General features: G+C 41.9%; 1 protein-coding gene across 2 annotated transcripts in view; it reads right to left on the reverse strand.

Annotated features, from left to right (window-relative positions):
- The window catches only part of RGS8 (regulator of G protein signaling 8), a 129952-nt gene that overhangs the window by 103026 nt on the left and 219 nt on the right, over window positions 1–26707 (reverse strand). For both annotated transcript variants that reach the window (XM_087858275.1, XM_045811288.2), the window contains exon 2: window positions 21429–21544. The gene's annotated coding sequence lies outside the window, so the exon portion shown is untranslated. The remainder of the gene's footprint in view (window positions 1–21428; window positions 21545–26707) is intronic.

The following is a 26707-nucleotide window of genomic DNA, read 5'->3' on the forward strand; positions in this document are numbered from 1 at the left end:
CTTAACTCACAGAACCTTTCTCCTGGAACCTTCTAACCTGAGACTTCAGACACAAAACAGGTGGCATTCCATTCCTGCACTACCCAAATGATGTTGTATTTAGTTTCCTGTCAACTCTTCCATACCCCTTAAAAGTGAGGGCTTAGGAACGGAGGAGCAAAAGAAGAGGAACTGGGAAGGGGTTAAAAAAAAAAAAGGACAACAGTGGTAAATACAGGGCAAAAAGTAGTGAGTACGTAGGAAGAAGAATCAAAGGCAATCCATAAATCCTAAGAGCTGATAACATACATGCGCCTCAATATTATAATTCTCCCCACCCTCTTCCAATGCTGTTCCATCTCATTGTGCACCATTCCCTTCCCTGCCCACATAGTTTTTTCAGGTAGAATAAAGTCACTGGACAACAGAGGAAGAAGACACTATCTTACAGTGCTCCCCAAATGCCAGGCCCCAAATGGGGGCTATTCTGGGCAGAGCTTTTACAAGGTCCCAGTGAACTGGGAAAATTAATGACAAGGTACTGAGTATGTTACAAAATAATATATCCACTTTTGGAGAATATTTTTTATTCTGAAATTATGGCTTTTTTATACTTTTTTAATTGAAAAGTCCTTTGATCAAATAGTACTGCTATTAGATTTGTTTTGTATTTTAATATTCTTACTTGGCAGCATAAAGTATTATAAGCCCTGTGTCTAGTCCCTAATTTTTAAAACTATTTTTATTGCTCTATGAAATACACAGGGCTGGGAAGTACTACCTTATGCATTTTGTTTTATTTACTCCTCTCCTTTTAGAGATGAATTCCAAACAAGGCAATGTGACTTCCACTCCAGAATGTGGGGTTAGAAGTCCAAGCATCAAAGCCTGGTTTTGAGACCTGGGTTTGACCCCTGGTTCTGCCTCTCTCCACTTGTGTGACCTTGGGCAAGGAACTTGATCTCCCCGAGCCTGTTTCCTTATCCGTAAAGTAAGAATCATTTTTACCGTATGAGATAAAGGATAAAATGAGATAATGAATGTAAAAATCTTTACATATTACCAAATAAAGTCATTATCATTACAAACATCACTACCATTATTTTTACTATTGTAACTCAATATCCCATGGTTAAATGGCAGAACTTGGCTTCCACATTGGGCTGACTCCCTATCCAGTGATCTTCAAACTATCACTTAGTGAATCTATGTTGGATTGTGTTTTCAATTTAGCTCAAGAAACATTAACCACTTATTTAATATTCCTGCCAAAATTGTACAATCTGACTCTAATCATGAGGGAACAGCAGACAAACCCAATTTGAGGAACATTCTAAAAAATAACTGGCCTAAATTCTTCAAAATTATCAGTCATGAAATCAAAGAAGGGCCAGAAAACCATTCCAGATGTATGATTCTGGATTGGATCCTGGACCAGAAAAAAAAAAAAAAAAGCATTGCTATAAAAAAAACATTATGGGAACAATTAGCAAAATGTAATATCTATAATTATATCATAGTACATCATTGTTAAATATCCTGAGTGAATATTCTTAGAAAATATATAGTGAAGCATTTAGGGACAAGAGGGCATGATTTCTGAAACTTGTTAAATAGTTCAGAAAAACTTACATATACATATTATTATACGTAACATACATTTGGCATAATTTCTAGGTAATTCCGTACTTGGGACTCTATTCAATGAAAAACCTGTGATTTTTTTTACTGTTCTTTATTAAATGAGGCCTAGCACAGAAACTGGTCATTTTTTTATATTTTCCTTCTCACATACCATTAAGAACACAATGCTCATTATATGTGTTGCAAATTAATTTTCACAACTTAAGTAGAATACAATTATTCTTATTGAGTTTATCCCTATTAAATTTTATGTTTTTATATATATGGAGAGAGAAACAGAGAGAGAGAAAGGGAGAGAAAGAGAGAGACAATGATAGAACAAATTTTGCAAAATGTTAAATGCACCCAATTCATGTAAGGCACTATGTCTGATATTAGGTAGGACTTTACAGTTTACAACATATCTTATAAAAACAAAGGATTTGGCCTTGTGTCTGGGGCCAGACTGTGACAATGATCCAATTCTTTGACCACTCCGCTCACTTATTCGGAGTATACAGACGGACAGAGCACGGTTCTCCGACTGTGCGAGGTACACCAAGGAGACAGAGAGCCCAGGTCTCCTATCATGCACCAGATCTGAGGTTCTCTCCCGGAGCAGAGTGTTCCAGACAATTGCTCACCATATTTAAATATCTCTCTCCCCTCAATGAGCTGGTTTGTTTTTGCTGAGCACATACTGTTGAACTGGACAGTTTGATGGGGCTCAGGTAAGGCAGCGCGCAGGATTTGATTAATTGTGGCTCAGAATCTGTTCTCGCTTATTTCCAAGTGCTTTCCAATGTGACAGGGGCCAGATTGCAGTTAGGGGGCTGTAAGCCATCTTCCTGCTACTCCTTCTGTTTTCTGCAGACAGAGATTTCAGTGTTGTCAGCTCCCAGTTCCCACCTTTGTGGATGTTGAGAGGTGCTTGGGCCGCCGAGATCACCAGACTCCACAGTCCACTGTGATTCCCCAAATCAGCAGCAGTCGCTGCTTCTTAATGCTGTCTTTCTGATCTCTAGATCTATGCCATTGGGTTGTGAAAGTCAATGGTTGTAGCCTCTGGCTGCCCTTCCCAGCAGGAGCAGAGGTCCTCATTTCTCTCATGGGTCAGTTCTGCAATGTCCTAGGAGTCATTCTGGAGGCTCAGCCTAGAGCACACTGTTTTCTACTTCTTCCAGGAATTTTGGAAGCACCGAATCTCCTATATTAATCCCCCTTCTGTTTAAAATACCTAGGATAGTTTCTACTTCCTGAACTGAACCCTAACTGATGTTTCCCTGTCTCCCAGATACACGAGACAGGCTACAGAGGTTACAGTGCTTGAATGAAGCTCTCATATAATCACATACAATAGCTGGGATTTAGTGCACTTGGTCCATGGACACAATGCTGACTTTAGGCCTCTAGGCTCTTTCTCTCGTAGATTACATGGTCCTAAAACAGAGACGGCACCTCTGCACAGACTAGGTAAGGGTGCCTAACAGTAACAAGGCTCAAAAAAAAGTAAATTTTCGATTATTAGTCCACAGCCTTTCTTCAGGAAATTAAAGTAAACTTCCCTTTGGTATCGGTTCATTTTTTTTACTTCCTAAGGTAAAAGAAAAAGAAAGAAAGAAAAGAAAAGAAAAAAAGAGGGCATCACTCCAGACAGAAATGAATACAGGTGATGGTAACTCTCCAGATTCTATGTGGTCAGATTTTAAAACACTCAGCAGGAAATTTAACCAGGAGCAGGGGCTCAAAACCTAAGTATCCCTAAACAAATACAGTCTCTATCTTGCCTCTGAAAAGATAAAAGGAGAAAAGATAGGTAGATAATGGAGAGAGTTAACATTTATCTGACATAAAAGGCTCTTACTCAATTTTCACAGCAAACTTAAGAGGCAAGTACACTATTATCACCATTTCCTGGGTGAGGGGACCAAGGCTCAGCTGAAATAATCACTCAAGGTCATGCAGCTGTTAAATATCCTAACACAGGTGGAGGTGCAAGTATCCTAGCCCAGGCTTCTGCATGCCAAAGACTATTCCTTTCACCACATGCAGAATAATGCAGCTCTCCACAAGGTGAATGATTGCCAATATTTTTTCCACTCCCCAAAATAGTGTTTTCTAAGCTGAAATAGACAACCATTGATTAAACCCAGCAGCCCTCATTAATCAGTTTCTTGAGTGAAAATAAAACAGCAGGTTCCAGCATTTTTATTCTTAGCTCCCTTACGAGGAGGAAGGAGAGGAGAAAAGAAAGGAAGGAAATTAGCATCAAGACCCAAGATGACGGATTCAAATCCAGCCTTCTGCTGCCCTAGCCAGTAGCCCCAGGATTCCCTCCCACATATGCTTCCCCCAGCTCTCCAACACCAGAACTCCTGTGCCTCGGCCTGAACCCCTGCAAGATCTCCATTCTCTATAACCATGTATTCCTCCACAGTGACTTAAAGACCATACAATTTTGTTTCCCTAATCTTAACAATCCATTTTCCCGCAACAGCAACTGGCTAAAATTCTCCATTTAGAATGACAATGGATCTGCCATGACAGCCCTCTTACCGCCTCACCTGCCCCTTCTGTCCAGGTGGCCCCTGGGGCTCTTGATTACAGTGCCAAGGTTCAGACACTCCTCCCACCACCACACAAACGACCAGTGATTCATTCATAACTGTCACCCAAGCCTTCACTGCTCACTGTTGCAAAAAGAATTTGTGAATCTCTGGGAGTTGTAACCTTCCCCATTTTTCTTTTTTTGCTGATAAATTCTGGAGAGCAGTAGGGATAGCAGTAAGACATCCATCATCTTGTGGGGTTTGCAAGCAGCTGGCGTAACATTCTCAGCCAATATAACTGCAAGCTGACTTTAATCATGGTCTGTTGATCTCAGCTTCCAGGAATATTGCCTTGATACATCATTCTCTTCCTTCTCTAAATGCTCTGAGGAAGACTTTCTGAGTCTCACCATCTAAACCCCGGGGAGGAGGGTGGAGGAAATGCATAGAACTGTTATTTCCTTTGCAAAGGTAACTGGAAAACAGTTGGATCTTAAAAGTCCATAGACCTTGAAAGAAGACAATTTAAGCTAAAATCTGACCACATGAAAGTATTTGCAAATGTTAGGTAAATCTGTGCCAAACAAATGTTCCATCTTGCTGAATTTCACTGATTTCTTCCAATAATGTTCACTGAGTATTTCCGTGTTTTCTAAGATGACCCTTGGAATACCAATAAGGCTAGTTGCTTTTTATATAATTAATGGCAATCTGAATTTGAGCCTTCCTAAAAACTTCACTTTCTGCAAAACTAAAACTCAGCTGATTTAAACATCATTCTATGATAATTACAACTTTTGATTAAGTGAGGGGATGGCTTAGAAACGGTAAGCTGCTGTCCCCTGCATCTGTCAGGCTGAGACAACCCTGACATTTGCATTAGGCAAGTGCTAGGACCAGTGCTTCCAAATATTTTACACATGCACCTCAATTAAAAAAAAAAAATGTTACACGTGCTCCCTGTATGCTTAGCAGAAATAACAGGGACCGAGACGTGTGTAATGGCTCAGCTACACAAAAGTTTATTTCTTGGCCCTGTAATAGCTTGAGGTGGATGTTCGTGGTAAGTGCGTGTTCTCCTCCCCCTTCCAAACTCAGACCTCCATCATCCCAACCCCCTCCCGCCTCCCAGGCCATTTTCTGCGTGTAAGCCAGCAGAAGAGCTAAGAGTACAAAGGAAGCATGCTTGCTTCTCAAAAGCTTTGGTCCAGAACTGACATATATCACTTCTGCTCACCTCCCATTGGGGAGAACTGGTAACAGCTACTTATGAGAGGTGTGAGAAAGTTGTCTCTGGCTGAGCTGCAACTACAGCCACAACTACTCCCAGCTACAATCGTATAATCTGGAATGAAGGATGGACTGCAGTGAACAATTAGCTATCTGCTACAACTCACAGTTTCCTCTTTCTTTTACTTAGTCATTCTTATTTATTTATAAGTATGCAAATGTGTATATATAAAACTCATGGTACTAATATGCAGATTATAAAGCATACGTGGAAATAGACATTTAAAAGGATGAGAAGAAATAACAAGTTTAAATAGCGATTTTAAATGTTCTTCCTGCAGCCCATTGGATCATCCTGTGGCTCCTGGTCAAGATGCACACCCAAAATCCATCGCTCAACACTCTAGAAGGTCCTGGGAGTTAGCAAGTGTTCTTCTAGTGGAGTTTTAAGAAACGAAGGACATCACCCCCCACCCCAGTCTTTCCTATCTTTAGATGGCAACACACACACAGCTACTCAAGCCCCAAACCTAGAAATCATCTTCAGTTCTTTGCTGCCCTTTACCTCCATATCCAGTCCCTTGCTGGCCCTGTCCACTTACCTTTCCAGCCAGATCCAGAATCCCCACTTATCTCTTTACCTCACTCCCACCCTATCCCAAACATCTCTTATATGGACCTCTACAATAGTGCATTGTCCTGCAAATCCATCCTCCATGGGATAGCTGGTACCATCTTTAAAACATGTAAAAAAAGATTCAGTGACTGCCCTGCAGACTCCCCAATGGGTTGACACTCGATAAAATGTAACCTACTCATACAAGCTTACAAGGTACAGCAAGAACTCAAATATCTCTTAAACACTGTTGAATGTTATATGCGTAGTAAAAAAGAGGTCTGAAAAAATATATACCACACTGCAGTTAAGTGTTAATTTGCTCAATGGCATCTTTTATCATTGAAAACAAAGTTGTTTGCATTTTGTAAAGAAGAAAAAAGAGAAGGAAAGAGGAGGAAAATAAAAAGAAATGAAGGATATCTGCTTCCATATGAATTCTACTCTAATGACCAGATCCTATTATTTTTATTACTATTTTCCCCTTCTAATTCAAGCAGATTCTAGCTTACATGCCTCGCAGGAAGTTAGCAGCAAGAACAAGCAGAAAAGATACTTCACTTCCTGGCTTGCTTCACCGCCCCCCCACCCCCGCCAGAGAGCAAAAACCCATAGAGGAGAATCAGAATTTGATCGGAGAAAAAGGACATCAGAGAGAAAATCGGGAGGGATTTCCCTCTGAGAAAAAGAACTGGTCTGCGTTAGGAAGAGAGACAGGTCAAAGGGATCTCAGAGGAAAAGGCCCTGTGCCTCTTTGGGGAAGCTGGGAAACTGGGTTCTCACCCAGGGCTCCCAGATTCCTCATGGGTTTCAGGGCCCAAGGTGCCAAAGGGATTCTGGGGGACAAAGCAGAGGCCGTTTCCATGGACCCAGTAGAGATAATTGTTCTACCCAACATTGGCCCTGCATAGAACTCCAGAATCTTGACACAAGCTCATGGGAAGTAAGAGAGAAGAGAGGTTAGACCAAAATGACATAGGCTAAATTTCCCGTCAGTCCAAGGGGTTGAGTGTCCAGAGCCAAAATTCAGTTGATTTGTAGAAACAAAGGAAATGTCATATTTCTTGGACACTTTCATTTGTGCTCTGAGATTTATATCCACTATCTTCCTGCATGAAAATATGCAAAGGATTTATCATCTTCATAAATAGTTCTGATTCAATGTCATTAATATAATAATGCCACTCTTACTCATGTGCATTCTAACATGTTTCCCTGGGGCAGGAGGGTGGGGCGAAAAGGGAAAGGAGTGGAATCATGTAAAATGCTGGTGTTATCCCAGAGAATGCATTCCGTGCATGCCTATCAGGTGGCATACATTTTGGTGGGCAAAAGACTGAGAACCAGTATGCCTGTCTCTTTCTCACTTGATTACAGCTTGTTGTCTGCATCCCTAACCCTGCCTGCTATAGAACCTTGGACACGAGGAGATGACATAGCACAGCAGGTCCCAGACTAAGATGATCTGTGGTGAAAAGCTCTGCCGGCTCAATAAGCTATGTCATATGGAGCAAGTTCCCTAATCCTTCCATTTTCTCATCTGGGGATAATAATATTCTTACTCCAGCGGGTTATTGGGAAGATGAAATGTGATCATTTTAAGGTGCTTAGCACAGTGCCTGTCACGTGGTAAGTTCTATTAATGGTAATTGTTATTACCAGCTTGTATTACAGGGGGCATTTAAAGATGCTGAATGAATAAAGGAATGACCTATCTCAGGGTATTGAGAGCAGAAAACTACCAAAGCAACATGGAATTGGCCAGGTGATCCTCCACTTAGGTGCTGCTCTGGGCCAAATATGGCCATACTTGTTTTGCTACTAAACTACACACTTCTGAGCACACACCACATGTCCTGAGGGGGTGCTGAAGTCCTGTATGGAATACACTTGGCGATCAATCGCTGACATTGGCAAGAACTTTGGCCACGACCAAGAATATACTTTGTCGTGTATTTTCTTCCCAAAATGCTAACTGCCTTCTGTGGGAATCCATTTGCAATTTTGGTCTCAAGTAGCATTAGAATAAATCAATTTCAGGAATAATGGGAAATCAAGAAATGTGTATCCTTCTGGGGATGTTATTTAAAACCTCCCTCAGCCAACAACTCAGCAGAATGAACAGCTGGACAGTAGCCACTTTAAAATGCTCAAATTTTAAGACACGGTGTTGATAAATTCCTTTCCAAATATTCTCTAGGAAAGCTTCTGCAATGAAAGAAAAATGACGCATGTATGTTGAATGGCTCTATGTTGCCTTCCCACCAACATTCAAAGCAAGGATCACGAACATGTCATATTTTCTCACATCTTTGGGCCTTTGCCCATGCTGTTTCCTCAGCCCGGAATGTCCTCCACGCCCCCCCAACTCTTGCTACCCCAACCGCCCCCTCAACCTAGCAAATCAGAGGTGTAACGCAGAGGTTAGTAGCACGGGTTCAAATCCCATCTCTGTGTTTCCCCAGCTAGGTGACCTTGGGCAAGTTATTTAACTTCTCTGTGAGTCAGTTTTCTATGGGGATGATAACTGAATCAACCTGATAGGGTTTTTGGATAATTAAATAGGTAAATATATGGAAAATGCTTAGAACAGGGCAGTTCATGGAACATAGTAAGTACTACATAATTGGTGTCATTCTTTTTTTTTTTTTTAAGATTTTATTTATTTATTTGACAGAGATAGAGATAGCCAGCGAGAGAGGGAACACAAGCAGTGGAGTGGGAGAGGAAGAAGCAGGCTCATAGCAGAAGAGCCTGATGTGGGGCTCGATCCCAGAACTCCAGGATCACGCCCTGAGCCAAAGGCAGAGGCTTAACCGCTGTGCCACCCAGGCGCCCCCATAATTGGTGTCATTCTTATCCTTCAAATCCTAGCTCCAGCTTTCAACCCTTGGGAAGGTTCTTTCATTCCCCCTGGGCAGTTACACACTTTCCCCTCCGTGCTTGCCCTTGTCTCTACTGTAGTACGCATCACATTCCATTACAGCCATCAGTGCGTGTATGTCTGCCTTGCCACTATGCACAACCAGGAGGAATGCAAACGCCAACACTTCACCTTGAGAGTCTCCAGGCCTTCCGACAGAGCCGTCAACGCGACAGATGCACGATACATATAAGGTTAACATAGAAATGCATTAAATAAATGTTTTTTAAGCTTGTTGAGTTTCTTTTTTTTTTTTATTTAAGATTTTATTTATTTATTAGACCCAGAGAGAGAGACAGCCAGCGAGAGAGGGAACACAAGCAGGGGGAGTGGGAGAGGAAGAAGCAGGCTCGCAGCGGAGGAGCCTGATGTGGGGCTCGATCCCATAACGCCGGGATCACGCCCTGAGCCAAAGGCAGATGCTTAACCGCTGTGCCACCCAGGCGCCCCAACAACTGCGCCACCCAGGTGCCCCCGCTTGTTGAGTTTCTCATGCAGTGAGTATGTTCCCGTCCTTGCATGAAAATGTTGAGTGATCACTGTTGCTGTGAGTGCTTCTAAAGCCAATCAAGGTAAGGTTCTGAGCTGCCTTAGAGTCTGTACACTAGTCATCGGCATCATAAAAATTCATCATTAGCACCATTAACAAAGTGGACCGATGTTATCGTGAGGCCGGCAGAAGGACTCGGCCCAGCCACAGCACCTCTCAGGATGAGCCTTAACATTTCCCCCAGCTGCTCTCCAGCCCTGCATTTCTCCAGGGCTGCGGGGACACGGGACAGGTCACAGTTCTGAGGGGTGATGCGGAGTGCTTAGTCACAGTCTATCCGCCAGCGGAAAAAGGCTTTGGCAGGAATGTGATCCGAGGAGACACTGAAAATAGCAAGTCCATCGAAGGCCAAGGGAACTTCCTCTTGTGAAAGTGGGAAAAAGGGATTGATGAAAGAAGCTGCTTCCTGGCAGAAGACAGAAAACATCCTGTCTGAGCTGTACTGAGAGAGAGAGGAACCAGGGAAAGTTCTGGCTGCCTGGAGAAGGCAGGGAAAGCACCAGATTTGGAATCAAAACAATCAAGTCTTAATCCTTTCATTTGGTAAGCTTTCTCCACTTCAAAATGGAGAATCAAAGGAAGAAAACTTTAAAGCTTCATATAAACGTTTAAGACACAATTCAATACAGCTGGAAAAGGCTCCTTCATACACCAACTCCCAGAAGGGGCTCCCACCTGAACAGAGGCCTCTCCACCTTCACTTAAGGGTGGAGAGGTCTCTGCCTCTTGTTCATCTAAATTACCACATTTTAAAGAAGCCTAGAAGGACAGTACATTTCAAGGTTTCCCTGGGATAAAACTTTTTATTAGGAATCTGCCTCTGCTTTATTGTTTTTTTGGGTTTTGGCCAGTATAGCTTTGAGATATAAACAGTGTGATTTATGGCCTACGTGGAGTTTTGTTACTTTAAGAGCAAACATTTACAATGCACACAGTGGCGTGCTTTGGAAGCGGGCTGCCTCCGGCTAGCTAGAACTCATTTTGCACATGTCCTCCCAACCCCATGTTTTGTGACATCACATTGGTAGCCTGAAATTAGCCATGGTGGGAGTATTTCACCCTGGCAACTGACAAATGCTATAAATTAGAGGGGTTTTTTTTTTCCCGTCTCCAAGAGCTGGCTTGCCAGCATACCATTCGCTGAGCCCAAAAGGCCTGAAGAGTCCCCCCACCATTATTTTCCACTCCAAATGCCACAAAAAGACAAATATTGGATGGGAAACATTACAGAGGTACAGCACTATGAAGATAGAAACACAAAAACAAAATGAAAAACCTTGGTAAATTCATTGTACGTTCCTACCACACAAGGTCCTGACAATGAGGTGTCATGTTTTTTTTTTTCTTTAAACTGAGAGTGACCGTAATATGACAGAGAATTTTGAATCAGCCTTATCTGGAGCCACAAATGAATGTACTCAAAAGACATATTACAGCTGGAATTCAAACATCTCAATGGCACGCTAATATAATGATGGAATAACCCACTTGTCAAAACAGGTGACCTGTCATTTAACCCAGGGAGTGAATGTAGTGTTGCATTTATAATCCTGTAACAGTCAATGAATAATAACGGTCAAATGAATGAACATTCTTTGCTTCCTCCTACATGTTTTATTTATTCTCTTAACGTTTCAATGGACTGTCCCTTTTCTTCTGAACTTTAAATATTATGCTATGTTCCCAAGGCTGGCAATTGTGATAGGAGAAGCACAGATTAGGAGCTGGATGGTTCTCAGAGGCCTTTTTCAGACGCACCTCCTGATTAATGCTTACGCACACCCTCCAAAGTAAGGTGCATTTTCAGAGAAAGAAAAAGATGTTCATCACGATAGAAGGAGCTGTGGACTCTGCACCCTATTGTCATCATTGCTACTGAACATTGGAAGCTGAACATCATAGCCATCAACACCACAGCCACTAAAATGATGACCAAACTGCCCCTGCTTCCTTCTGTCACTCTCGCTGCTGGACAGCTCAGGACAAGAGATTGTCTCATGTGCACATACTAAGTCTCATATCAAGGGTTCAAGTGAACTAGCATCTGGCCTTCTTTCGGCTTCTGCTGTAGGATGAAGACCCTCCACCCAGCAAGACTCTCAAATTGGTGGCTTCCCCAAACAGAAGAGGGTGCACAATCTGGACAGTAGGTATTATTATTATTATTACTATTATGGGCATCTATCCTATTCATGGCAGCTTATTATCTTTTTTGAGTCTCCTTCCTATATTTGGGGAAATATTCAAACCATGAGTCATCACCACTCCAGCATAGGAGTCAGAATGTAATCTGCAATCTTAGAATTCAGGTCCATGGATTAGTTACTGCCCATCAGGGACACCATCATAAGCTACTGATTCAGAAATAAGCAAAAAAGGAAAGAGGCTCTACATGGACCTTCCACCTTTGCATCTTCACTGGTGAGGGTGAGCAGAGGTGTCTGTTTTTCTGTGGTGACTGTTTCCCAGGGGTTGCAGTGGTATCTTTCTGATGCAGAAGTAGCAGTGTGGAGCAGCAGGAGTTTTCCTCTCCGATCTGTGGCTTGGTTTGGGGTACTGCATGCCAAGACCTAGCCTCAAGCCCAGAATTCCAGTGACTCAACAGTTCTGTGATCCACCTGATAATTTTTAAATAAAACGCTTTTCCATTTACTCAGCAAGAGTCAGCCTCTGTTGCTTAGAGAACTCTGACTAATACAGGAACGCTAATCCAATTACTTTTCCTATTTCTAGGGTATGGAAGCTGAGCTTTAGGAGGTTAAATTGCTTATGATCACAAAGTTAGTCAATGAGAGAGCGAGGATTTGAACTAGAACTGTAATAACCCAAAGCCCATCTCTAACTCAGAAAGATTATACCACAAGACCATAAAACTAATAGATCAGAGTTGAGTTGTTGCTGGGTTTTTTTTTTTAAGTTAGAATAAATGATAGAAATATATAGTCTCACCTGAAGTTCTGAAACATAAAGTGTCATAGCAGAGACCACAACCCAAGTCTTCTGACTTGATGTGCTTTCCATGGTACCTCTCATCCTCATAATCCCGCCACATTTTTGCTTTCTATATTTTCAGATGAGTTTTTAAGTATAACTGAATTTAAGAATATTATAAAGGGAGGAAGTGACCAATTGTTTCTTGCATCCCACACTTTCCTTCTGTATTCAATGTCCATCTTACCAAAATATATTCTTTCATAGCTCTTTCAACTAGAGTCTATTTTTAAGTTGTTTATCAGAAAATGCCTTGGGACACCTGGGTGGCTCAGTCAGTTAAGCAGCTGCCTTCTGCTCAGGTCACAATCCCAGGGTCCTGGGATAGAGTCCCACATCTGGCTCGTTGCTCAGCAGGAAGTCTGCTTCTCCCTCTGCCTGCTGTTCCCCCTGCTTGTTCTCTCTCTCTCTTGCGCTCATGCTCTCTCTCTGGTAAATAAATAAATAAAATCTTAAAAAAGAAGAAGAAAATGCCTTTATTTTTCCTCATTTCTTGAATGACAGTTCAGTTGGATATAGATTCCTAGGTTGAACATTATTTTTCATCACTTTGAAGATATTATTTCATTGTTTTCTAGTGTCTGTTGAGGCTGATAAAAAGTTTTCTATTGCTCTACTTGGCCTTCGTTGGTGATTAATCTATTTTTCTAGTTGTTTTAACATTTTATTTTTCTTTAATAGTCTGCAGGATCAGTCCACTGTGAGGTTTGTTCTTAGTTATCTTGCTTGGGGCATGCTCTGATTTTCATTCTTAGGACGCTTATCTTTCATCAACTTTGGAAAACTCCTCGTCATGACCTCTGCTAGCATTGCCTTACCTCTGCAGGATAATTGCTAGCTGTCCTCTCATATCCACCATTCTCTATTTCCTTTGGGAGAAGAACAATCACTTTTTTTTTCCTGGGAACATAGATAGAACCTCTCCCTGCCTCCCTAATGGGTTTGTGATAGGAGAAGTGCTATGTTTATCTTCTAGATAGTGCTTTTAAAAGACACAGGCAGACATGACTCTTCCCTTCACTACAACCACCCGCCCCACCACTGCCACCCCTGCTTAGGATCCAGACCCAAGGACCAGAGCTAAAGAAATCATGTGTGATCCTGACATAGAATCCACAGATTAAAATAACAGAGCCACTCACCAGCCCTTGGCATCTAGACTGTTATACGGGAAATAAATTTCTATCTTCTTTAGGCCTCTGTATTTTAGGGTCTTTTTTTTTTAAAGCAACTTCTATTATACCTTAGCAGTTGTACCTCTGTTCTCTCCACTCTCCCCTTTCCTTATGCCTTCCTTAGTGTGTGTGTATGTGTATGTGTGTGGGCGTGTGTGTGCGCACACACATCCACACATGACCCATTCTAACCTCCATTTTTCTTATTCATGTTCCTATTTTTCTACCTCATTATTTCTCTGTGCTGCATTCTAGGTGAATGTCTTAGTTCTTTCTCATTGTTCACTTGTTCACTTCAGAAGTCTAATGCGGCATTTAAAGGGTCCCTCTAAATTTCTAATGTCAGCAAATATGTTTTTAATTTCTATACTTTCTATTTGGTTCTTTTTCTTTTCTTTTTTTTTTTTTTTAAGATTTTATTTATTTATTTGACAGAGAGAGACAGCCAGCGAGAGAGGGAACACAAGCAGGGGGAGTGGGAGAGGAAGAAGCAGGCTCCCAGCAGAGGAGCCTGATGTGGGGCTTGATCCCAGAACGCCAGGATCACGCCCTGAGCCGAAGGCAGACGCTTAACGACTGAGCTACCCAGGCGCCTCTATTTGGTTCTTTTTCAAATAAGCCTGCTCTTTTTTTCATAATAAGCTATTCTTTCATTCTATTCCTTCCTTTACATCTTTGACATTTAAAAAGACACCTATATCATAACCTCTTTCAGATTTTTTAAGTTAGCTCAGTTTTGGGGAAACTAACTTGCCCTATTATCTCCAGGTTCCCCATCAGGATGATTCATCTCCTCATATGGTTTGTAATTTTTTATTAATACTTCATCTTCAGCAGAACCAGTTATCCGAATGGATACCTGTGTGTTAAGTTGTAGAAACACCCCTAACACAGCAGTTTGTTTCTCTCTGGTGAAATTTTGAGGTTTCAAAGGTCCTGGACCAGTTTTTATGGTAATTTTTCAGGTTGAAATTTCTACATCCCATAGGTTATATAAATTTTAATCCTACATTAACTCATGGTAAGGCCTGGGGGACACTTACATTTTCCCACCAATAGCCCCAGATCAATTAAAGCTTCCTTTCTGCTTCCCCACAACAGTTGTCAATGTTTCCCCAAGGTAGTTACAATCAGGTAGTTACACAATGCCTTCATGGATGAGGCAAGCCCCCACCTTGCCCCCAGGGTTTATTGAGAGAACTCTGCCTTGGAGTGTCAGATAAAATACGGAACACCGGGTTACATCTGAATGTCAGATAAACGTTTTTTAGTATATGTATGTCCCATTCAACTTTTGGAACATACTTATATATTTTTTTAAAAAGTGTTCATTGTTTATCTGTAAACAAATTTAACTAGGATCCTGTACATTTATTTATTTATTTATTTAGAGAGAGAGAGAGAGAGAAAGTGCATGCGGCGGTTGGTGGTGTGGAGAGAATCTTAAGCAGGCAGGGCTTGATCTCAAGACCCTGAGATCATGACCTGAGTCAAAATCGAGAGTCTGATGCTTAACCGACAGAGCCATCCAGGCACCCCTGCATCCTACACTTAAAAATGCTAAATCTGACAACTCTAGTCACAGTGCCCTGCCTAAACTTGGCCTTGGGGCCACATATTCTGTCCCTTCATGGCCTCAATATGTAGGCCAGATTCTAGGACCTATATGTAGTTCCAGCAACATTAGCTACAGTTATCACACTGGCTCTGAGTTCCTTTTTCAAAGTAAGAACAAGTCTATTTTCCTTACTTTTTTCAAGACCGGCTGTATATAAATATTTGACATTTCTGCCACATTTTATCTAGGCTTTCTATGTGGCAGTAGTGAGAGGGAAGGCTTGTCCATGTCAGCTCAGGCTGCTATATGTCACAAATATTTCAGTTGAGCACTATACTATGCCATTCAACGGAAAGCCTGGAGCACGGAGGGGTTAATTCAACCAAATTAATTGAAAGACAAAGGAATGTGCAGGAACAAGTCCCTACAACTTCTACTCTGGGGACACTGCCCATATTGGTAAAAGGAAGTCTTCCTACAGGATGGATTCTTCAAGAGAAGCAAACATGTCCCAGTTTTAGCTAAGGTGTAACTTCCCAAGAACCTGGGTATCCAAGGATTTCCCCTCTATTTGGGGGGCATAGGAAAGGCAGTAAAATTCTGACTTTACTGCACTTTATTTTCACTGGGCCAACTACGAGATGAGAAGCTCGATGGGAAGGTAAAAATAGAAAATTATTAACTAAAAGGGGTTGAAACATGTATATTTTAAGACCTTAAATTAGTCAAAATCCAGAAAATGGGAGACACCAAGTCATCGGATGAGAAAATACAGTGCTTTTGTATTGAAATCTTTCAGAGAAAGGCCCCTTTCAACATAGCTCTAAATAAAGTTCTCAGAATAGAAAAAGAGTATTTTGTCTTCACTTTAGACGCGGAAAATCCCCTGGACCAAAATTCCAAAATCCTTCCCAGATATTTTCCGATGTTTTACAATAATTCCACATCCCCCACACGTTTCCAGGCAGGGCCTAATTTAGCCTGGACCCAAATATTCACCAAAGATCTCAAATCCAGGCTTTTAACATACTCTCAAAATGAAATTTAACTTCCTGTTTTTGTATTCTCTGGGTTAAAGGTACTGATTTGCTCAAGATAAGCATTTTTAGAACACCACAATTTCTGAAACTCTGTTTTGTACATCCATACTTTTTTTTTTTTTAAGTATTCCGTAAGTCCTGAAAGTTGATCCATGCCCTGGGCTTTCTGCCCCCTGACAGGCTCCGCTGCTAAAAATTCATGTTGTATAAGCCTTAAAGAGTATGCATAGCTCTCATTATCTCCTAGCTTGATGTGAGTTCATGAAAATGAGGTACACAAGAAATTATTTATAATTCATAGAAAATGGAATCATGCTTCTGAAGCTTGTCTCTTGGCCCAGAACTTCTTTGCTACGTGGGATCTACAGCTCTAACCTATCCCCACTTCCATCTCTACCTTTACCTCCACCTCCGAGGTCTGTAGAAATCCTCCCAGGGCTGGTCTACTCCACTTGAAGGAAACTCACTGGTGATGACAGTCCAAATTATGACTCTCCAAACTTTCAAAACAAATCAGAGAACCATAGGATTTTAATACATGTTTTATTTCAGAGTAAACCATGTAGCATGGAAAACATTTGGAAATTTCACAAAAGCATAAAGAAGTGGAAGTAACATATATCTTCACCACTGAGATATGTTTCTCTGCATAAAACATATGTTTCACAGAAATGGAATCATACTCTAGGACTTGTGGAATTTTCTTTTTTTGCTTATCTATATACTGTGAACATTTCCCACCACATTCAATGGTTTTGCATGGTAACATTGTAATGACTACACATTCCATTTTTACAAATATGTTCCTTTATGTCGTTAGTCCTCTATTTGGGGACATTTAGATTGTCCCCAGTTTCTCTCAACTCTGTGCTAATGATCCTTGTAGAGGAATTATTCTTGCCATCAGCCATGATTATTACATCGTTAGGATAAATTCCCAAAGTAAAACTGGTAGACCGAAGAACAGGCACGTCTTCAAGGTCTGAGGTACCCACTGCCTAGTTACCTTGCAAAAGGTTTATCAATCCTGCCACTGGTATACAAGAATATCCATTTATCTGCTTTAAGGTGTCTTGCATAAACTAATAAGTGATTATCTGTCATACAAAAGTCCTCTTCATTAACGAAAAGGATTTACAATATGATTTCTCTAAACAGAACTCTCCTAGTCCAATGCAGAACATCATTCGATTTAAAATATGATTTTAAGTTTCTGTGGAAATTTTCTGTAACACAATTAATAGAAAAGATAAGGTATTTCTCTATTTGATTTTTGTTTTAAATGGAGAATGCCACCTCTCAAAGGATTCGTTCCCTTTCTGCCCTCATCTAGACTGAGAAGAGATACCAAAGTACAGCACAGTTATTCTGCTGTACATCCATCCTCTATTTCGTATTCAGTTTCCCATCATGCACTGGATAAACACGGCAGCCCTGACATGATGAGAAGCCTTCCCTGAAGACTGCAGCCCACACTCATCCATCCCTTCACTGAACTCCTATTATACTTATTGTCTGTACCACACAATTAGCACTTTATTATATACTGTCTTGTTCTCTAATTGTCTGTACCACACAATTTAGCACTTTATTACATTCTGTCAGATTCTGTAATTGTGTCACGTATTTTTTTGCCTTGTCTCTCCACCTAGATTACAAGCACCAGGGTGGCAGGAGGCCCTGTCTGGTGCTGCTCTGGCATTCCAAACACTGCCCTGGGAACAACAAAGTGGGCTTTCGACAAATGCTGAGCACTTCACTGGTTGGTGGGTGGGTTGGGATATGGGTAGACTGACTTTATGGGCTCTAAGTTGGCGGCGCTATGGAGAACCCACAACAGGGAAGACGTTGAGTGGCAGGAGGCTCCGTGCTGTGGTCCTTCCCACCACTCCCCATCAGTACCACCTGCTCTGTCACCCAGCAAGTCATTTAGTTTCCAAGTTTTTCTAGGTACATAGAACAGGTAAACCAAGACATGTGACCAGACAATATCATTTTTCAAATCACATGAAAATCACATGTTTTTCATCTGAAGATTTTACACTGTCACATTGTCCAATGAGGGAGGCGCTGCTGTGCAGAGGAAGAGGTCATGCTTTAGAATGAGAGAGACTTCTTGCCACCTGTGTGACCTCCCACACATTGTTTAACACCTCTCCCTAAAATTAAACCCTTGTTTCTCATCTCTGAAATGATTCCAATGACTGTGATTATTTGCAATACTGCCATAGAGTATCCATAAGCCTGCTGGAATAGTCTTATTTTTTCTAATTTCTGCAAATGCCATGCCTTGAGGTAAGCATTAAATATTGTTATTATTATAATAAACGTAATTAGTACCTCTGTTAGTCTCACACGCTAGTTGAAGAGTGTCTGCCTCGGCTGTGATTCATGGGTTTGCTTCTCAGAGAATAAAGTCAGGTAGTTACATAATTTCTTTATTTTTCTTGGTTGAAGAGTCGTTTACACTTAGTGGTCTATCACATGACATCAGACTTACTTCTAGTAAATAATAAGAGAGGCAACACCCAATATCCAGCATTAGCAGATCCATGCCTCAGTCTGACACTTTCACCTCTGCTGTGAACATTTAGGTGACTGGAGCGCTGAGTTAACCACATTTCTCTGAATTTGGGATGACACAAATAAAATGTTCTGTCCCTGTATGTCATCTGCCTTTTCCCTTTCCAATCAATACGTTTTGCCATACTGTACTCTGCCGTGTTTTTGTCCTTGTTTTTTCAATTGGCAGGTGCACAATACGATGTAACGAGTCAAACAGTTGTTCAACATGCTATTCTCTCAAAACAAGACCAATGCAAGCCTCTCCCAGAAGTGCTGCTCTCCCCGACAACCCAAGGAGCCCAGAGAGCCTTGAATGGCTAGTTTGTAGGGTAGGGGATGTCCCTTTAAGAATAGCTCCCCTCCCTGTGTGTGTGTTGCCTGGGTGTCCCTGTAGTAAAGATGAGAGGTTTTCTTTTTCATATCTATGCAAAATGACTGTGTTTGATTATTCTCCAAAAAATATTTACCAAGGTCTGCCACGTGACAGGCAGGGATTGGGCGCCGGCCATACTAAGATGAATACCACACAGTTAGGAGTTCATACTTGAGGAACCAGCAGTCAAACAGGGAAGCAGACATGCCAACAGATAATTACTACACAGTGAGATAAGTGCAAATAGAACATTTGTGGCCAGGGCCCAGCCATGCCCACCACAGAGGGTCAACTTTGTTTGATAAATCTAAGGAAATAGTTGACTGGTTAGGAGTTGATTAGACTCAAGGAAACCACTACTTAAAGGCGGTTTTGTGGCAGCCTTGGGTGGAAGAAAGGACAGGGAGGGTAGCCTTGGGGTGGAAAGGAGAGAATGCCTTGTCTCCATCTTTCGTTCCCTGCCTTTGCTCTGTAGACTCCTACCTGAGCCCTGGGGAGGCAGACCCTTCAGATGGAGAGGGAGGGAGCTCAGTGAGACACTGAATACCACTCATGCTGCTTTGGGGCCTGCGTGACAGAATGCGGCAAGGCAGAAGAGAAAGGGCTTCTCTCCACACCTTTAGGCGCCAGGAGAGAGCAACCCTGGCTGAGAATGACTGTGACTGTGGCTGAGATGAGACACTGCCCCCCAGTGGCTTCACAGCAGGCGACACCAACAAGGAGCTCAAAGCAGAACAGCAAAGGATGGAAGGGGGCCCACTACAAGTACCACCCTGCCTCCCAGACACACCCTGGGCGGGGGGGGGGGAGACTTGGAGGCAGGGATGGTTCTTCACGAGGCAGATGGCGGCACAAACCAATGCACTGTGAGTTATTACCATGGTTACAATAACCATTACCATGCAGGCTGACGCTCAGATAAAACTTAGGGAAGGGCAAGTTCTCCATACACAAGAGTTGTGTGGACACAAAAATGCACTTATTTTCTGGTCTCAAGAATAAGCAGAGCAATATCTATGCTAGTTAGTAATGGAACTGAGGTCTGGTAAGGTGGAGAGACAAGAGGTGCAGGATAAGTAACAAAAGGAGATCCAGACAGCAGCGCTGAAACACTGGAGATGGAGGCTTGAGTGCTGGTGCAAGGGGGTCAGCCAGGGGAGCAGAGGGATGTAAGCAAAGCTCTGGGTGGGGGAGCTTCCTACAAGATGGCACTAAAGAGAACAGCCCCAAGTATGCAGGCAGACTGGAGTCGGATGACTAGACAGAAATGTCCAGATCCACATTCTAAAAATAAGACTTATCCCCTGAGCCAAACAAAATTAAATTCGATCTCCAAGTCAATGATTGAATAGAATTCAAACAATGACAACAACAACCAAACATTTTAAACAGTACTAAAGGGCACACTGAAAAAGAAAGATCCCCTCCACTCCCAGGAGAAACGGCTGAGAACTGCCGTCATCCACTAGGATAAGCGCCTGTCGTTAAACTGTTTACAGATTCTCTAGATTGGTAAACAGCTGCTGCTTGAAGCCCCTGGAGTGCTGCCCCCCAGAATTTCAATCAGTCATTAAAGAGTTAAAGCTTAGCTACTCAGAATCTGCCGCTGGCTTCCAGATCTAAAGCCAGCAGCCATCCCTTTTCCCAGAGCTGACCCAGTTGTTAGATGTTTGAATATCACTGTTATCCTTCCAGATAACGTACCTACAGATACAGGTATGTCTCGACACACACTTTTTTTCCTTTAATACAAATGGAAGAATTGAATAAATACTGTTCTGTACTTTGCTTTTCTTTGTTTGTTTCTTTTTTTTTTTTAACCAGTTGGCCCACCTTCAAATGTATGGCCAAATATAGATTGTCGGTATTTCTTTCAGAGTTGACATAATTTAGCTGTAACTAAGATACCTAACCTGAGAAACAGAGCACAGGAATAAGAGACTTTAGAATAACTTACGGCAACTTTCGGGGAGGCCCAGAAGAACCTGGTCGATGGGGGCAGTAGGAATAATATGGGAAGCTGAGTCTGCTAGTCCAAGACAGTAGTGCCTGGATGGCTTGGGCAGAGGGAATGAGGAGGGGCAGGACCAACGAAATTTCCCCCAGTGCCCCTCCAGAAGCCATCTGAGCTCCTGCCCCCAGCTACCAGCTGACAGGAGGGGCCCAAACTTCCCTGGGCCCAGACTGTTACCACCTGAGTTCAGCTGTTAGAAGCAGCCTTGGGTGGAATCAAAGGAAATTTCAAGTTGCACTTACCTCACTGAACGCGTTCCAGGGAGTTTTCCCTTCACTCAAGAAGGACATAAAATGAAAGTTCTTCATAAATGAGCTAAAATCTATTTCTCCTAAGAGCTCCATCTTCACCTCAAATGCTGAAAGGAAGCACAGAGTTATATTCATGAGGGAGAAAATACTTATAAACTAAACCTGAACCAGATTTTTTTAAGCATCCTCTAGATTTCAAAAAGTCAAGACCACTGAGTGTACTCTTTTCATAGCCATATTCATCTTCAAAACCCAAAGAACTAGTTTATGAGGGACTGAATTTTCTATGTCTGATTTCTGTGTTTCCATACATCATTTTTTCATTATTTTAATTTTGAGACAGAGATTACAGACGCATGTTTAAAATGGAAGATGTCAGCTCCATAGATTTTTGGGAAAAGGAAGCTAGGGAAATGGGGTCAGAAAAAGATTACCTAATATTTTTATTTTTACCGATATTCCCAGAAACTTTCACTTGGGGAAAGTCATTAAATGAGAAAGCAATTTCTGCTGACAGACTGTCACCTAGTGGTGAGTTTTCACCTAATTTATAATATGAGCAGCTACTGAGCTTTGGGATGCTTTAGGAAGACATGTTTATTTCTCTGCGAGATCCCTGGGGAACCTTATAGAATGTTGTCGCCAAGTAAAACAGACTCACTTGTGTGCCTTCCAACAGCTTAATGTTCCTGTAGGCAATACCTAATACAGGCTGAACTTCCTTCAAAAGGAAGTTTTGCCTCTGTAATTATTTTTATATTCTCAAAGAAGCTCTGCCAAACAAACTGAATATTATTAACTTCCTTTTCTGTTTTCAAACTACAGTACCCTCATAATTCCCCCTTGCCAATCATCAAACTAGGCCCAAATTTTCAAAGGGATTTCCAGTTATTAGGGGATGATAAATCAATGTGGGGAACCCACTGGCATGTCAGTCCACAGATACAATTCAGAAAGAGCGGCTCCAAGTCAGCAACAAGGCAACGTCCCCCAGGTTTAATCCACATCAGCATTACAGTCCTCTTTATATGGCTACTGTGTCCTCAATGCTCCCTAGTTCTCATTCTCTGTGTTGACACCATCCCTCTTGGCCACAGGGGTCCTGACTCTTATATTACCAACAAGGAGGTACTCTCCTCCCATCAGAGCAAAAGTCTATGTTCCGGCAACAGAGTTAGGATTCTGCTCTCACTTATCAAGATTCATTCTGCATTGTGCACTATTTCAACTACTTATTGAGTGCCTACCATGTATCAGGCACTATATGTGTCCCAAGGAAGAGAACAGACAAATCACTGTCCTCATGAAACTCATCAACAAATGGGGAAACCTAAACACACAAATGAGTTGTGATAGGAAGGGAAAGCACTGGGTGCTATGAGGAGGGTCTGCACCAGCTAACTCCACAGGAGGGTTACATTTGAGCCAAGATCTGAAGGATGAGTAGCAGTCAGCCTGGGCACAGGTAAGGACTTGGGGTAAGGACTTGGGGCTTCCGAAAAATGAAACAGAGGCCAGAATGCTATAACCTAACTCCACTGGAAAAAAGATACCACAATATTCCAGGAGGTCTAAAATCCGCCATCACAACTGTAGCATTATCCATAGTAACCAAAAAACAGAAAGAACAGAAATGTCCATCAACTGGTGAAAATGCAGTATACCCATACAATGGAATATTATTTGGCCATAAAAAGGAAAGAAGTACTGATTCCTGCTGCAATATGGATGAACCTTGAAAACATTACACTGAGGGAAAGAAGCCAGACACAAAGGACTACATAATGTATGATTCCATTTATATGAAATGTCCAGGACAGGCAAATCTATAAAAACAGGAAGATTAATGGTTGCTTAGAGCCAGGGCCGGAAGAAGGAAGGGACTGGGGAGTGACTGCTAACTGCATGGATTGTTGGGGGATCATGAAATTGCTCTAAAATTGCTTGTAGCGATGGTTGCACAATTCTGTGAAATCACAGTAGAGAATATTGAAATATGCTAAAAATAGGTGAATCATATAGTACTGAATAGTATTTCAATAAAGTTTAGTATTATTAAAAGATTAAGATTATTGCTATTAAAAATAAAAATCTGGAGTCACAGATCCCTGGTTAAGAATGCCAAATATGGAAGCACATCTTCTGCTCACTTTTTCCTTTGAGCTGGAACCCAATACGTGTTCAGTAAAGGGCAGGGCCAGGAGACAGTTGAGCATGACTGCTCTCAAGACTATCCCTTCTTGTGACCCCAAAGAAACCCAGTTTCTGCACAGGAGTTTTCTTCTCTCAAGAGATGTTGGTATTCAGCCTCAGAAATAAAACCCTGGAAGGGTCTTTGTCTTGGGGACCAGCAATCTGTTCCACTTCTAGTCATGGCCTGCTTCCTGCTCTGAAGATCTCTGGACTTTGATGCAAAAAATAAACTTTGGCTTTTCCATCAGCCCCACCAACATGCCCACACAACCAGAATTTCCAGGCGTAATTCTCATACTTATGACTTGGTTGTATATCTTTACAAGGAATGCAAAGGACTCTTCTTGCTCACCTATGGACAGAACTTTTTCAGGCCCACAATGGATAGCAACACTTCCAAGATTCAAATTACATTCTCCTTCCTTCATGAAAGTTCCCCAATGTAGCAGTATTCTGGCTGTCTACAATCCATTTCCTCTTTTCTGGTACGGATAATTGTGATATTGTGACTTATAATAAAAAACGTATATTTGGTCTTCCATTTCGGGCACAGAGCTCCTAAAACTCCTGGCATTTTCTGAGAGAAGAGAGCAATAAATGTCTTCTGTTATGTTAATAAGGTGACTTTGGGAAAGTACCTTAGGATGGGGGCTGGTTGCCAGGAGAACCAACCATGTGATTAGAAGGTTGAAACTTTCAGGTCCCCCCACAACCTTCTCCAAAGTTGAATTAATCACCAATGGCCAGTGATTTAATCAATCATGCCTATGTAATGAAGCCTCCATAAAAACCCAGAGGTTTTTTCAGACTGCTTCCAGTTGGTGAACATGGAGATTTTAGGAGAGTGGTGCACTCATACTCAAAGAAAACATGGAAACTATGAGCCCTTTCCCCATCCCTTGCCCTAGGCATCTCTTCCACCTGGCTACTGCCGACTTATAACCCTTTAAAAAAGCCAGTGATCTAGTAAGTAAAATGTTTGAGTTCTGTGAGCTGCTGCAGCAAATTAATCAAAGAAGGGGTCTGCTTTACAGCCAGTGGGTCAAAAGCACAGGTAGGAGGCTGGGTCTGATGTGGCGTCTCAAGTGAGGGTGGGTTGGGGAGGGCAGACTTGTAGGACTGAAACCTTAATCTGTGGAATCTGATGCTATCTCCAAGTAGATAGTATCAGAATTGAGTTAAGTTGTAGGACATCCAGCTGGTGTCAGAGAACTTTTCCTCCTTAGTGTGGGGAACACCACCCACACACCGGGATTGGTACTAGAGCATTTCAGCATCATTACAAGAAGGTGAAGGGAACCCTTCTGGGGAATCACCCTTTCCCCACATCAGTTCAGGAGGCTGTGATAAGGCTCCACTGCCCACTCCAAGGATGGAACATGTGGCCAGTCTGATCAATTACAGTGCACTGTATCCCCCAAGCTCTTTCCTCCATATCACTGAGTTTCAAACTTGAATTTCGTGAACACAATACGATGTGGAACCCCAATATATTTTTTTAAAACAAAGGAGAGTTGAAGGGAGTAAATGCCTCCAAATCCCACCCTCTTGGCCTGCAGCAGGACAAGCACTGCGGTCTGCACTGTGGGAAAAACAAAGAAATAGGACGTGGCACCTGCCTTGAGCACCTCACAGTGGAGTTATGGGGTAAGAAATAAAAGCATGAAAAGGAATGATGATTAAATGATACTGTATAACAACAGAAGAAAGGTCACAAAGCCCATGCCACTTATCAGACAAGTGTTAGAGGACTTCTGGCCAGCAGTGAGCCTTCTGCTCCTCTTCCTTCTCCTAAGACCTACTCCTTTTCTAAGACAGCTCAGGCATCACCTCGCCCAGGAAGACGTTTCAGAAACACCATCCTGCTTCATCATATACAAACATACATACATACCTACACACTCACCCCTCTGCCCAGATTAAAGTCTTCCCCTCCCTCAGTGTTTCATTTCTTTGCACAGGCATACATATTTTTAAAGATAAACATCTTCCCCACAATTCATTGGAGGAGCTGGGAGTTTCTTCAGGGCATATAGTGGAGACTGTGATGAGCCCCCTCCCCCATTCCAGTGAGACTCTTCCTTCCCCACCCTCTTCTTTCCATAGTTTCTTCCACAGGTGTCAGCCCTGAATGACAATCAAAGTTCTCCCTGCCTTCTTCGAGTCCCTCCCTCAATAAATTTTCTGCACATCAAATCCCATGTTGGCATCTGTTTCTTAGCACATTACTAGAAGGCATTGCTTTCTATCACCATATTTATTTAAAGAGTAGTTCATTCATTTAGCATATTGGTTTATTGGTTGACAATATTAAACCTAATGTCCTATACCTTTTGGGTACTGAAATATTTCATTTTCCATATATTAAAATGTGACTTTGAAAAAATATTACTAACACTGTCCCATTAGGATATAATATTCTTGTCGATACTACAAGACAAACCTAGGATTTTCCCTTTCCTTTTCTGCAGGATAACAGAGTAGTGATTAAAAGTATCACCTTCCAGGCGACTTGAATCCAAATCACTGCTCAACTACTCAAGGGCACGATGGCCTTTGACAAATCACTTAAACTCTACATCGCTGAATGGGATGATGCTTCCTCAACTGTAAAATATGAACGTAAAAAACAGTACCCACCACATAGGGTTGTTTTATGAATTGATTAATGAATTAGTTTCTGGAGCTGTGTGAAACGGAAGAACTTCTATAATGGAAAAGCACGGTGCAAACTAGAAAGCCTTTGGGAAATTCATTTTCCCTACATGAAGTAAGCATCGGTCACTGCCTTTTATGGAAAATTGAGGTTAATTCACCTAAGCAAGAGGGAGCTGAGGACTTGTTTATGGCTGTGTTTCTGATTTATTAGCACAGTACATATTAGAAAATAAACTCTTGACATTCCTTTAATTAGAGATATTTTGTTTAATATTATTTCTCCCTTTCAAAACTCAACTGTTCTCCAGAATATGCAGGAAAGCTGCCCCTTTAGTAACTAATCCGCTTTTAATATCCGTCATCTCCTTTGAACACGAGAGAGGCGGGGTTGGGGCGGCAGCCCCAGCCTGAAAAGCACC

Source organism: Ursus americanus, chromosome 2 (genome assembly GCF_024610735.1).
Source record: "Ursus americanus isolate L20-20 chromosome 2, mUrsAme1.1.p, whole genome shotgun sequence".
Lineage (NCBI taxonomy): Eukaryota > Metazoa > Chordata > Mammalia > Carnivora > Ursidae > Ursus > Ursus americanus.